Source organism: Gopherus flavomarginatus, chromosome 1, assembly GCF_025201925.1.
Source record: "Gopherus flavomarginatus isolate rGopFla2 chromosome 1, rGopFla2.mat.asm, whole genome shotgun sequence".
NCBI lineage: Eukaryota > Metazoa > Chordata > Testudines > Testudinidae > Gopherus > Gopherus flavomarginatus.
In genome coordinates this window covers 295315208-295331046 of record NC_066617.1, presented here as the reverse complement: position 1 = coordinate 295331046, position 15839 = coordinate 295315208, and positions in this window count along the sequence as shown.

The window sequence follows — 15839 nt, the reverse complement described above, 5'->3', positions numbered from 1 at the left end:
AAGAGTTTACCTGACCTTGTCAAACTAATGGTTAATTTATTTTTATTCTTGCCCATGAAAATCAGTATGATGTAGCAATTTGATACTAAAAACAAATAAAAGCAACAAATGATCTAAATGATCTTAAAATATTATTGCTACAAAATGTTTACTGGCTACAAAGTTACTTTAAGGATTCTTGAAGGCTATTTGATCACTCACTATTTCAAAAATTACTTATCAAGTGAGAAGGGATTTAGAGTAGCTTTTTAAAACATGGTAGCTTGTTTTAGCCACTGTCATTTGTTCCATAGCAATTACATTTTAACATGCTGGCCTATTTCTCAGTCACTCAAAAATTTTACATTAGTTAGAAGTTACGGTTCTTCTTTCTCTTACCAAAATAGATTTCTGTTCATTTTCACTTGTGAAATACAGAATAATATTCATCTCCCTGTTTTAGCTCGCATTTATTAACTTGCACAATTATTAACCTCTAACATGTGTGAGCGGTAAATGTGAATGTTCTATTTTTAAGGGCACTGTAAGTTCACCCATTGAGGTTAATAGCTCATCACCTAAAGAGTAAGAGGTTAATTACTAGTGCCAATAATTATGTATAAACTTATACAATGTAAAATATACTGGAGCAAATTCATCCCTGGTGAATATCCATTATTCCAGTAGAGTTATACTAGGGATGAATTTGGCCCACTGTATCTACATTATTTTAAAATGAGTAAAACAATGCATTATTCATAGACAGTAGCACTTGTAGACTACAAGGGATTCAAAGAAAAACTACAGCTCAGATAATGATGTTGTTGGGTGACTGTCTTGTTTATATGGTTAGGATGTAGTGATAGTTCATTATAAGATTAACAAAATATGACAGCTGCTATGTTTTTCTGTGGCAGTACTAGTTTTGAAACTGCCACATGTTCACTGGACTTTATGCTGTGTTGTGCTTAATAATGTACTTGTAAGTATAAACAACATGTTGTGTTTCTAATTAGTCCATGATAAATGCATGTCCAAATCAGATTTCAATGATATAAAATTAGTCTAATTCAGTCTATTTGCTGGCTTTGCTTACCAATGGCAGAAATAGAGTTATTGTTATTTTCTCATCTATTTACATACTGTAATATTGACCATACTTCCCATATTGTTCCTTTTTTGCAAATTCAGAGAAAGTAATCTATTTTAAGTAGGGCTTTTGATTAATCACAGTTAACTCACACAATTAACTAAAAAATTAATCGTGATTAAAAATAATGAATTGTGATTAATCAACAGTTTTAATCACATTGTTAATTTATTAAATAATTTGGATGTTTTTCTACATTTTCATATACATTGTATTCTGTGTTGTAACTGAACTCAAAGTGTATATTATTTTATTACAAATATTTGCACTGTAACTTTATAAACAAAGAAATAGTATTTTTCAATTCAACTCATACAAGTACTGTAGTGCAATTTCTGTCACGAAAGTGCAATTTACAAATGTCTGCTTTTTTTATTACATAACTGCACTCAAAAACAAAACAATGTAAAACTTCAGAGCTTACAAGTCCACTCAGTCCTACTTGTTCAGCCAATTGCTAAGACAAACAAGTTTGTTTACATTTACAGGAAATAATGCTGCCATTTTCTTATTTACAATGTCACCACAAAGTGAGAACAGGCATTTGCATGGCACTTTTGTAGCTGACATTGCAAAGCATTTATGTGCCAGATATGCTAAATATTCGTATGCCCCTTTATGCTTTGGCCACCATTCCATGCTGATGATGCTCTTTAAAAAAAGAATACATTAATTAAATTTGTGACTGAACTCCTTGAGGGAGAACTGTATGTCCCCTGCTCTGTTTTACTTGCATTCTGCCAAATATTTCATGCTAGAGCAGTCTCTGATGATGACCCGACACGTTTTTCATTTTAAGAACACTTTCACTGTGGATTCAACAAAACACAAAGAAGATACCAATCTGAGATTTCTAAAGATAGCTACAGCACTCAACCCAAGGTTTAAGAATCGGAAGTGCCTTTCAAAATCTGAGAGGGACGATGTGAGGAGCATGCTTTCAGAAGTCTTAAAAGAGCAACATTCTGATGCAGAAAATACAGAACCCAAAGCACCAAAAAAGAAAATCGACCTTCTGCTAGTGGCATCTCACTCAGAAAATGAAAAAGAACATGTTTTGTTTCACACTACTTTGGATTGTTATCGAGCAGAACCTGTCATCCTCATGGATGCATGCCCTCTGGAATGGTGGTTGAAACATGAATCTTTATGAATTTTTAGATAATCTAGCACTTCCCATTATAACACCTTATTTTCAATTGCTTGTAACTTTCCTAAACTGTAACCATTCAAACTGAAATTTTTCATGCTGAGTGGCTGCCTCAGACTAAATTGTATTGGAAAATTTCAGCCAAAACCACTTTTTTTCTGAGAATCAAACTAGGGTTATATGCTGTTTTCCTATGTTAAAACAATTTTGGTGGATTTTTCTTAGAACAGCTCTAGTGCCTCCATGCTTTGGAATAGGGATTTTAAATCTGGCAGGCCTGGATGTCAGTGATGTGACTTTTGCTGTCCCTGTGAACATCCACCCAAATTTGACCAAGTAATCAGACTTTGGAAAATCACAGTCCTCTTGAGAACTTGGAATGTAACCCGAGATTCACGAGTTTCACCATACCTCAGCTGTCCACAAACATTAGTAAAAACCACTGGCAAAGTGTCTCATCCCATCTAGTGTTGGTCCACATAGAGGTTGACAACCTACTCTCACTATCAGTTACTCTATTAGCTCAAGTGGCAGAGGTCTATGCACTGGATCTAAAATGTCCAACCTTTCTGATAAGCTGTCAGTAAGTGTCAGCAGGATGCCAGCTGATACCATTTCTGAATTGGATTTTTTTCAGTTTGCTTTTTTAAAAAACTACAAAATTGCAGACAAAAACTCCTTTAAAAGTATATTATTGTGGTTGCAAAGTCAAGTGCTCAGAAGTTAGGAAAAGCCAGAATTTAAGGTTGCCTATGCAACCTTAATTCAGCCTACATGTGTATATGCATTAGAATATTACCTTTAATTATATGAGCACATACTATTCTTGTCCGCAGGACCCCTAACTCAGTCAGTACACAGGAAGAGACAGAGAGATCTCTTCTCATCAGAAGGGGTTTAAACCCTTACCCATGGGATCTGAGCTTTCCTCATTGAGGGTTTCAGAGGGTATTTATACTTAATTTGAAAAGCTATAACACTTCAGAGGCAAATTGAAAGAGCTGGTTAGTATAGTGTACAATGTAGATATGTGAATATATAGAAGATGCAGAAAATGCAAGCTTTCTGGAGCTTGAGAAAGAATAATAAAATGGAACATCTGCTGTCCTTTTCTATGCTGGAAAGTAAACAGCACTGCAATCACCTTGAAACTCTGGAGAAAAGCCGACCAAAAAAAAATATGATACACTGCCTTTGAGTGTGTGTAAGAAAGAAAAAATTAAAGGGGAAACTAGGACTGACAAGACTATTGTTAAAATTCTACATTGCAAGACAATGACAGATGACTGCATGGTGTTCTCCTCAAATCTGTATGTGAAAAGGTCCTTACTCTACTGACAGTTACAATGAGTATTTGGCACAACAACTTATTTCTGTTCTTCTTTATACTCAAAGTAACATTTTGGAAGAATGATGAACTTCATTTTTTAAAGATTATTGAATAGATATATGTCCTAGTAAATGCAGTTACATATACCTCATGCCAAACAGTTACTGTTATTAAGACTTGTATTGTTATCTCAGAAAAATGGAAGGTTTAATTCCCTGTGTCAGACCACAGTTCTGACAACTCTTGAGGACTGTAGTCCATTTACATGTTTACATATAGACACTCATTTCCTTCTTTCTGTATGAGCTAATACAAGTTATGTATCAGATGGGTAGCCGTGTTACTCTGGATCTCTAAAAGCAGCAAAGAATCCTGTGGCACCTTATAGACTAACAGATGTTTTGGAGCATGAGCTTTCTTGGGTGAATACCCACTTCATCGGATGTATGTAGTGGAAATTTCCAGGGCAGGTATATATAAATGCAAGCAAGAAGCAGGCTAGAGATAATGAGGTTAGTTCAATCAGGGAGGATGAGGCCCTGTTCTAGCAGTTGAGGTGTGAAAACCAAGGGAGGAGAAACTGGTTTTGTAGTTGGCGAGCCATTCACAGTCTTTGTTTAATCCTGAGCTGATGGTGTCAAATTTGCAGATGAACTGAAGCTCAGCAGTTTCTCTTTGAAGTCTGGTCCTGAAGCTTTTTTGCTGCTGGATGGCCACTTTAAGGTCTGCTGTTGTGTGGCCAGGGAGGCTGAAGTGTTCTCCTACAGGTTTTTGTATATTGCCATTCCTAATATCTGATTTGTGTCCATTTATCCTTTTCCGTAGCGACTGTCCAGTTTGGCCGATGTACATAGCAGAGGGGCATTGCTGGCATATGATGGCATATATTACATTGGTGGATGTGCAGGTGAATGAACCGGTGAGGGTGTGGCTGATCTGGTTAGGTCCTGTGATGGTGTCGCTGGTGTAGATATGTAGGCAGCATTGGCATCGAGGTTTGTTGCATGGATTGGTTCCTGAGCTAGAGTTACTATGGTGCGGTGTGCAGTTACTGGTGAGAATATGCTTCAGCTTGGCAGGTTGTCTGTGGGCGAGGACTGGCCTGCTGCCCAAGGCCTGTGAAAGTGTGGGATCATTGTCCAGGATGGGTTGTAGATCCCTGATGATGCGTTGGAGGGGTTTTAGCTGGGGACTGCATGTGATGGCCAGTGGAGTCCTGTTGGTTTCTTTCTTGAGTTTGTCTTGCAGTAGGAGGCTTCTGGGTACACGTCTGGCTCTATTGATCTGTTTCCTTATCTCCTCGTGGGGTATTGTAGTTTTGAGAATGCTTGGTGGAGATTTTGTAGGTGTTAGTCTCTGTCTGAGGGGTTAGAGCATATGTGGTTGCACCTCAGTGCTTGGCTGTAGACAATGGATCATGTGGTGTGCCCGGGATGGAAGCTGGAGGCATGAAGGTGTCTGTTACAGCTATCCCCTATTCCATTTTGTTTCTTACAGCTGTCCCCAGACTCCATTTTGTTTTCTGTTCTCCTGTGGACGCCCTTCCCTGGCTTTTAAGTTGTTTACCAGGGCCACTGCCCTTCTCAAAGGGAGGGCCCCTTAAGTTGTTTAACAAGAGCCATTGCCCTTCTCAAAGGGATGGTAACTTGTGCTGCGTGCTAAGTGGGACCACTGCCCTGTTCAAAGGGTTAGTCCTGTTATCACCTCGTTGAGCCTAGGCTCGGTGTAGGGCTGGCAATGTCTAGAGCTGCAAGACCTAATGTGTTTTTAAGATCCTGGGCATGAGTCATAGGCCTCATGTGCTCTTGAGTCACCCACTGCACAGGACTATGTCCAGGCATGTCTCTGGGCTTACCTTCAGTTTTTTCCCTATGCCCCCTCCCCTGTGACAGAGGGAGCCTATCAGGATTACTGGCGGGAAACTGCCCAAGTTTGCCTTTAAAACCAGACATTTTTGAAACACACCTCAGAAAGGTTCCTGCATTGCTGCCTGGTTTGATCAGCCAGGGGTTCTGGGGGGTCCTTTCTCCGCTCTCGTTTTATTTTTGAGCGTACCCCCGTTTTTTGAACACCCCCTCCCACGAAGAACGAATTGCTACCTGAGAGATCTCCTGATTATTGAGACTGTACCGAGCCCTCCTTGCCTCTTCTGATGTTGCTGCTGCTTCTGCCTTTGCTGCTGCCTTGGGGACTGGTAAGAATCCCTCTGTAAAACTTTCTATACTTTTATTTTATTATTTTAGCTGCTGGCTCTGTTTCCCCAGCACACAGACTCAAGCTAAACCTTGGTCTGTGTCTTAAAACCTCTCTTAAACTCCAGGGCTCTTTGCCGCTAAAAATAAGTTTGTGCCGCTGCTAAGCTCTGCTCCTGTGGGCTTTGCCTTGGGGCTCTCTGCTTTCAGCTGTATCCACCGTTGTAGCCACCATCCCTTGGCTTCCTTGGGAGCTGGGTCCTGGACACATACCACTCTGCCCTCTGTAACCTCCCCATAGCATAAGGTGCACCATAGGTCTTGTTTTTTTAGTTTAATAAGTCATAGTTTGTTAAGATTGTAGAGCTTGTAAGTTTCAACTGCCTTGTTATAGTTTACTGTTTTGTTGCTCCGTATAGTTGCTTGTTATAGCTTTGTTTAGAATTGTGATATTTGTTGTTTTACCTAGTCGTTGGTTAAGATAGATAAGGTTTTTTGCTGCTTAAGTTCGCCTTCCTGCTGTCCCGATCTCTCCCTGAACTTTCCCGTGTCTGTTTTTCCCCTGCTCCAATCTCCCCCTCTGTGTGCTCCTCCGTGTCTCCCTGTTATAACCCTTTGCTGCTTTTCCCCCGCTTCTGCACTCCCTCCGAACTTCCCAACTCCTTGCTGCTTCCCCCCCTGCGTCTGCATCACCCTCCGAACTTCCCAAACCCCTTGCTGCTTCTCCTCCTGTGAAACTTCCCAAACCCTTTGCTGTTTTTTTTTACCTTTGTTTTTGGTGTCCGCTTGTTGCTTAAACCTCTCTCTAGCCCTTCTTTACACTTCTCCGCTGCCCCTCTCCTACCGAACATCACCATCACACTGCTCCGTTGCCCTTGCCCTGCAGGGCTTCAGAGTCTCTCGCTGCTTCCAGCCGCTCGTCTGCATACCACTAATCACTCACTCCCCCTCTCCTGTTTCTTGACCCAGCCTTTATATTGATATTGTATTGTTGTACTGTAACTCACATTTTACTTGTAATTATAACACCCCATTGGTTGCCTCCACTTTTCTGATATACTTTGTATTTACATTGATGCCACTGTGTTACATTGTGTATCTAGCTATTAACTCATATAGAAGCTACCATTTTATTTTGCATTTCTTTTGGGTACGCTTTGCATTTCCACACTGTATCTAGAGTTGCTTATTGACTGTACTGTATCCCATTGTGCTTAACCCCACTTGCTGTAGCCCACTATTAGAACTCCCTACACTGTTCAATAAGAAGAACCCCCCCCATCATTGTCTATTGTAAACACCCTATACACCCCATCCCATCGTATTTCATTATTAAATTCCCACCACTTCCTTTTTTTCCCTTTAATAAAGAAATTAATTGGAAACCCAGCTGTGTGGTAATTGCTCCCCAAGATCCCATATACCTGCAGGCAGGGACAGAAGGTAGGCATAGCGGTCGGTAAGTTTTCGGTATAGGGTGGTGTTAATGTGACCATCACTTATTTGCACCGTGGTGTCTAGGAAGTGGACCTCCCGTGTAGATTGGTCCAGGCTGAGGTTGATGGTGAGATGGAAGCTGTTGAAATCATGGTGGAATTTTTCCAGAGTCTCCTTCCCATGGGTCCAGATGATGAAAATGTCATCAATGTAGCGTAGGTAGAGAAGGGGAGTGAGTGGACGAGATCTGAGGAAGCGTTGCTCCAAGTCAGCCATAAAAATATTGGCATATTGTGGGGTCATGCGGGTGCCCATAGCAGTGCCACTGATCTGAAGATAGATATTGTCATGAAATTTGAAATAGTTGTGTGTGAAGATAAAGGCACAGAGCTCAGCAACCAGTTGTGCTGTGTCACCATCAGGGATACTGTTCCTGACAGCTTGTATTCCATCTGTGTGTGTGGAATGTTTGTGTAGAGAGCTTCTACATCCATGGTGGCTAGGATGGTGGTTTCTGGAAGGTCACCAACGCATAGATATTTCCTCAGGAAATCAGTGGTGTCACGGAGTTAGCTGGGAGTGCTGGTGGCATAGGGTCTGAGTAGAGAGTCCACATATCCAGACAGTCCTTCAGTGAGAGTGCCAATGCCTGAGATGATGGGGCATCCAGGATTTCCAGGTTTGTGGATCTTGTGGAACACTTCAACCTCCCTGGCCACACAATAGCAGACCTTAAGGTGGCCATCCAGCGGCAAAAAAACTTCAGGACCAGACTTCAAAGAGAAACTGCTGAGCTTCAGTTCATCTGCAAATTTGACACCATCAGCTCAGGATTAAACAAAGACCGTGAATGGCTCGCCAACTACAAAACCAGTTTCTCCTCCCTTGGTTTTCACACCTCAACTGCTAGAACAGGGCCTCATCCTCCCTGATTGAACTACCTCATTATCTCTAGCTTGCTTCTTGCTTGCATATATATACCTGCCCCTGGAAATTTCCACTACATACATCCGATGAAGTGGGTATTCACCCACGAAAGCTCATGCTCCAAAACGTCTGTTAGTCTATAAGGTGCCACAGGATTCTTTGCTGCTAATACGAGTTATATCTTTTATATTCAAGAGGGTATTTATTTACTATATAGCTCTTTATTCATACTAATCACCAAAGCATTTTGGAGGAAGATAGTGGTGCCAATCTGCAAAGCAAGAATTACTTCTTAATGGATGGCAATATACTCATTCAGACATTGAATGAACCCGATGGGGGTGTGCATACCAACTTGCATTTCTGCTACATAATCACAGTTCTTCAAGTAGATGCAACTATATATTCTATGTCAGTGTGCGCACGCCCGGTGCACCAGAGACAGAGAATTTTTCCTAGCATTACCCATAGAGTGGTGGCGCTCCTGCCTCGTGGCCATACCCTTTCCCCTGTCTACATGAGGTAGCTCTGACTCACTCCTCAATTCCTTCTTACTGCCTGTGGCTGGAGTCAGAGTTCATTTTGGTTCTTAATGGCACATTCTCACACTGTTTCCTAGAGTCTGTTTCTAGATGTATCTAGTTAATAGGCTTGGTCTACACTACACAGTTAACTCGATATAAGGCAGCTTACCTCAACCTAATTCTGTCAGTGTACACACTACAGCCTTGTCCTGCCAATGTAAGTACCCTACTACACAGACATAATAACTCCACCTCCATGAGAGGCATAGGGCTTATGTGGGTGTAATTAGAGTGACACAGTGTCTGTGTAGACCAGGGCTGGGCAACCTGCTGCCCATGGGCCACACATGACCCATCAGAGTAATCCGCTGGTGAGTCACGAGACAACGTTTACATTGACTATCTGCAGGTACAGCTGCAGTTCACCGTTCTTTGCCAATGGGAGCTACAGGAAGTGGCACGAGCTTCAGGGATGGTCAATGTAAACACTGTCTCGTAGCCCGCCAGTGGATTACCCTGATGGGCCACGTGCAGCCCACGGGTCGCAGGATACCCACCACTGCTGTAGACACTGCATTGCTTACATCAGCTGTTGTCTGTCTCGTCAGTTTCAGGGCTCCATGCTGAAGCCGTGAAAAGACAAGGAAGTCAAGCAGCTAGAGCCCGGGTGCCCCAGCCTATATCCAGGTCATCAAATATTTTCTGCATCTACAGTCATGAGGCCTTGTGCTTAGCTCATTCAGGATATATCTGTTGGTGATTTCAGAATTTCATCCATCCATCATTCATGGAAGACTAGTCTTTTCCAATACTATGGTAGCAAGAGTCTTAAAAGGGCTTCTTCATCTCCATCCTCTGGTCCAAGAGCCTGTTCCTCTATGGGAACTTCACACAGTCCTGGTGGCATTAATGGGACCTCTGCTCAAGCTTCTGCCTTTCAAGCCATCTTGGCCCTTTCCAGTGCTTTCCTGGTTGTGATAACATCTGCAAGTAGAGTCTCTGATTTGTTGACTCTGATGGCAGACCTTCCTTATACACCAGGGGTTGGCAACCTCTGGCACGCGGCTCTACAGAGTAAGCACCCTGGCAGGCCAGGTCAGTTTCTTTACCTGCAGAGTTGGCAGGTTCAGCCGATCGCAGTTCCCACTGGCTGCGGTTCACTGTCCCAGGCAATGGGGGTGGAGGGAAGCATCGCAGGCTGAGGGATGTGCTGGCCGTGGCTTCCTGCCACCCCCATTGGCTTGGGACGGTGAACCACGCCCAGTGGGAGCTGCGTTCAGCCGAACCTGCTGACGCGGCAGGTAAACAAACTGGCTTGGCCCTCCAGGGTGCTTACCCTGGTGAGATGCGTGCCAGAGGTTGCCGACCCCTGTTATACACAGTTCTCCAAGGACAAAGTAACTTTACAGCTGAACCAAAATTTTTGTCTCAAGTGGTCTTCCAATTTCATTTGAACTAGGAGGTATATTTATCTGTGTTTTTCATAAGTCACATTCATCTCTGGAGGAGAAACATCTCCATACATTGGATGCCAGGCGATGTCTAGCCTTATAGGACTAAACCGTGTTGTGCTTCACCTCATTTGTTTGTGTTATTTGTGGAACATACAAAAGGGAAAGAGGTCTCTTCACAAACAATCTCCAAATGGATAACATCCTGTATCAAGTCTGCATATGAAATAGCTTTGAATACTCGTCCTGGATGGGTGTGAGCTAATTCTACAACAGCACAAGCTATGTCAACAGTGTTCCTCAGTGACCTCTCAATACTGGACATTTGCAGGACCACCACATGGTCATCCATCCATACATTTACAAACCATTATGGCATTACTGCATCTTCCAGAGACGATGAAAACTTTGGAAGTGCAGTCCTGCAATACTTGTTTAGATATAACCTGAGTCCCGTCTCCTGTGGATATTGCTTGTGAGTCACCTAAGTGAAATACTTGGCTTCATTTACTCAAAGAAGAAGAAACAGTTGCTTACTGTAGCTGTGATTCTTCAAGATGTGATGCAGATGTGTATTCTTTGACCCACTCTCTGTCCTCTCTGCATTGGAGTCTAGTCCAGGGATTGGCAAACTTTGGCACATGGCCCACCAGGGTAAGCACCCTGGCGAACTGGGCCAGTTTGTTTACCTGCCACATCTGCAGGTTCAGCTGATCGCGGCTCCCATTGGCCATGGTTCACCTCTCCAGGCCAATGGGGGCAGTGGGAAGCAGTGGCCAGCACGTTCCTCGGCCCGCGCCACTTCCCGCAGTCCCCATTGGCCAGTGGTAGCCGCAATCGGCTGAACCTGCATATGTGTCAGGTAAACAAACTGGCCGGGCCCACCGGGTTGTTTACCCTGGTGGGCAAGCATGCCAAAGGTTGCCGATCCCTGGTCTAGTCTCTGGGCATTTGGTGTGAAGAAACTGAGGGGGTTAGAGTGGTGCTGCCTCATATTAGCCATGAGGTGCAAGCGGCACTCTTTTATGAGTACTGCTATGTAAAATTCTCCAGCTTTGACATGCTGGGCACGCACACAACTAAGACGAATACACATCTCTATCACATTTTGAAGAACTACAGTTACAGTAAGTAACCATTTTTTTACCTGATCTTGACATAAGAGAATGGAAATCAATGATCCAAAAAAGCAACGGAAGCAGAAAGTAACCAGACATAAGTTCTTATGTACTACACACTCTATCTGCTTATAATGGCTTCTTATCAACATCCATCTTTAATTTTACTATGGTCATCTGGTTTGGAGGATTGCTGCTTCTTGATTCTGTATTAGGTTTAAAAACACCATTGTCTCATAAAGTCGCCTTTAGTACTTGCAAATATACCCCCAGTGTTAGTGAACTAAATCTGTCTTTCATAATGAGGTCAACTTGTGCTTATTTTGGCCTCCACATGCAGTCATTTGGGGAGACTGTGCCTGAAAATGGGAAAATTTCATGATAGATCATGACTGAACGGGTGAAAGGGGAGAAAAGTTTGGACTCCAGGAGATGAAAAGTAAAATCGAAATTAGTGACCATTGGCCATTTCTGCCCTGATTTAAAACTTCACACAAGCCCATTGATTGCCTCTGGTATAAATCATGGCAGAATTTAGCCATATATATCAGAATATTTTAAGAAGGGGTATAGTGATTTAAGTTGCTACCATCTTTGCCTATGAAAGAAGCTTAACACTAAAGCAGTTGTATTAACATTGATCTCATTTATGACGCTTAGTTTTGTCACTAGTATTTCTGACATTTTGTGGAAAGCTGAAGTATGAAGGGCACAAGACCAAACCAGATAGTTTCCTCAAGGTTAAGGCCAAAAACTGTTTGGAGCATTCAGTGCTGTGTACCCTTCTCTAAACAAAGTGGATGATATGAAGTAGAGCCATAATAAGGAACCGTGTCTTGTCTAGCTGTCCAGAAATTTGTTACAATACAAACATTTATGACTCAGAGAATTCCAGTATTAAAATGGCTCCTTTCTATAGATTTAGTCTGCTTGTGCCAAGCCACACTCAGGGGAGACAGCCAGTACCAGAGGAAGCACCCATGCTTCCAGGAGAGAATAGTCAGCCCCTGTGGAGAAATATAGGGCTTCCCTGGGTGATCCAAGAGCTGCACTGATCTCAGGTAATCCATTGATTTAAAGGCCCACATCCTCTACTCACTACATGGAGGGACAAAACTATAAACCATCTCAACCTAGGAAACAACAGAGAAGAAATCACGAGTCAAAATTCACAGAATCTGTTTCTCCAAATCCTTGATCCTGGTATAGTTCTGTACACTTAAGTAAATCACAAAATGGTAGTGATTTACATTCACTTTGGACAGCTGTAAATGATTGCACATAATGCAAGGCAATGGAGAATTGGTCCCACAGATTCCATACATTTCCCCACAAAGGAGAAAATATGGCCCCTATTGTTAGATTGATTTCTAAGCACTTTTCAGGTTCCCTGCTTCCTTTTTAACAGTAGTCTTTCAAAATTCTTAGTGAAAGTCTCACTCTTTTCTTGGTTGTTTGTTGAAGCAAATTGACATTTCTAGAAGCAGCGCTTCCAGAAAGACTACTTGAGCTTTTCATATAAATTGTGTTTATTTTTTACATCAATGAGCAGGTTAAATTAAGGTCTTATACCAAAGATGACTAAAGAATATTTTAATTTTTTTAAATGTGCCCTATTTATTATTGAAATATAATGCTGGAGATGTGTGAGGAGATAGATGTGTGAGTGTGTGTGTGTGTGTGTGTGTGTGCATGTATGAATATATATATATATGAATAAAACTGAAGTCCTTTCAAAAACCTAAAAGAAAACTATTTTAAATGTTGAACATAAAGTTAACATATCCTGCTGTGTTAGCAATCAGTCTTTTTGATTGCTAGTTGCTATATTAGTAGTAGAAGGCCAGATCCTCAGTTGGTGTAGATTGGTGTAGTTGCATTGACTTCAGTGGAGTTATGCCCATTTACATCAGCTGCGGATCGGACCCAGTTTCTAGGCCAATCCCTTGGAAAACCGAGTTATTTTTTAATGCTAATCTTGCTGATATTAAGTATAATATATATTTTTATTATGTTCCTGTACCTTCTATCTCGTAATAGTTTTCATCATCTTTTTGCTCCCACACATTTCTTTTTTAAGGTTCTGTCAGTGACTAAGGAAGGAAAATATCCCTGATTCTGTCAAGGAATGGATGAGACTGTCCTTGATGAAAGCATCTAGTTTTCTGTCACTCTATGTTTGCAGAATTTTCTGCAGCATGAATGAACAATTTTCTAATCTAATACAATGTTCATTCTTCTTGTTTCAGTCTTCTTCATTGGCATGATTCTGTTTGGAATGTAAGACTGTTTTTTCATGAGACTCTTCTGTGCCTCTTCCATCCTTTCAGGATGCTGTAAACTACATTTGGAACAGGATGGCTCCATGAATGAGCGAGCAAAAAGGTAAATAAAAGTCTGATTTTCAAAGGTATTGGTTATCTGCAATTCCCGTTTACTTCAAAGGGATTTGTGAATGCTCAGCATGTCTCAAAATTAGGTAAATTTTACTTAGGAGCCTCATTTTAGAATTGAAAATATTTGAAAATTGTGGGATATAGAATTACTTTTAGGATACATTTTTGTGTGGTTCTTTTGAAAGAAGAGATTTGGGGACTGCTAATTAGCAAAATATTGTTAAAAAAGTTGAAAGTGAAAATAATTTTGAAAACAGTATTTCCAACACCTTCTTGAATGCATTATTTGTTTTGCAGCACTGAAAATACGTTATAATAAGTTCCCGAATCCATAATATTAGAAGTTAAAAAAAACCATAAAGCTTCTTCTAACACTATTACCTTCTCCACATTACAACTTTTTTGTAGTTTTGTAGCTAAGCAGTAACATGGACCATGTCCGGACTAGAAAAATAGGGTCTTTAAAAAAATGTTAACAAACATGTTTAACATGAGCTATCAGTGTGACTGTGTAGCTAAAAGGTCTAATGTTCTTAGATGAATAAGCAGAGGAATCTCAAGTAGAAGTACAGAGATTATTTTACCTCTGTACTTGGCTCTGGTGCAACTACTGCTGGAATACTGTGTCCAGTTCTGGAGTCCATAATTCAAGAAGGATGTTGATAAATTGCACAGGGTTCAGAGAAGAACAATGAGAATGACTAATGGATTGGAAACATGTCTTGTAGTGAAGATTAAAGGAGGTCAATCTATATAGCGTAACAAAAAAAAGAATATTAAGGAGTGATTTATTACAGTATAGAAGTATCTACATGGGGAACAAATATTTAATAATGTGCTCTTCAGTCTAGCAGAGAAATGTAAACATGATTGGATGGCTGGAAGCTGAAGCTAGACAAATTTAGGCTGGGAAATAAGGGGTACATTTTTAATGGTGAGAGTAATTAGCCATTGAAACAATTAACCAAGGTTTATAGTGGATTCTTCATCACTCGCAATTTTTAAATCAAGATTAGACTTTTTTTTTCTAAAAGATATGTTCCAGTTATTATTCTGGGGCAAGTTCTGTGGCCTCTGTTGTACTGGGAGTCAGACTAGATGATCACAGTGGTTCCTTCTGAATTTGGAATCTATGAATCTATAACTGACACAATTATGAACAAGCTCTGCTACCTAGTATAGATAGTGCAACTTTTGTTTGAAAACACTTTAGTTGGTTAACTCTGCACTTCTTTCCTCTGTCTACAGTAGGTGGACTGGTGGCTGAGTAGCCAATCGGCTCCCAGTCAGCGGTGGTGGAGCTAAGCCACAAGAAGTAGCCTGAAGGAGGTCAATTGGGGGACAGACCACAGAGGAGACAGGTCTCTCTGGCTGAGAGAACCCCAGGGTGTGAGTAAGAGACAAATATAACAGAGGCAGCATACTACAGGGGACCTAAGGCCAGAGGTAGACAACCAACAGGAGGTGCTGTAGCCTAGGATCCCAGTAACATTACACCCAGACACAAGGGGGCACTCCAAGCATGAATGTGTGCCCCATATAATCTCTAAACATGGTTAGTGTCTTCACACAACATGGTTGGTAACTATGGCAATTAACTGTGTTGGCTTCTACCAGCAGCCTAGGCTAGCACATAATTTTCTTCCTGTAACCATTCAGTGTGCTTATTTTTGCAAGCTGGACAGGACCTCCTACTGTTTGAGCAGTTTTGCTGGTTCTCCTTTCTCCCTGCTGTCTGTGTGGCAGGACAGAACATGGTGCATTGCCTCATATACTGCTTGTGGTGTTTTTTTAATATAAACTTGAGGCAATCTGTCAAGGGCTGAAGCAGTATGAGTAGAGCTAGTCAAAATATTTTTCTACAATATTTTTAAAAATAATGTCCCTTTTTCATAAAATAATTCAAAATGCTAATTTGTTTAGCTCAACTGTAAATATGGGATACCTGCCTAAATTTTATCAGAATGCATTGATTCTCACCTGGTTAGGTATGGTAACCATGGAAGTGTGAAGGTGGGCCAGTTCCTGTTCCAAGGCAGAAGAGCTGCCATATGGACCCAAATGATCAATGTTTGTTGTAACAGGGTCGGAGGAGAGCGTCACAAATGGGTTACAGCAACATGGTTGACTTGCAATATGCATAGGACATAAAGGGTAACATGATATGTGAAGATTTAGCCACACA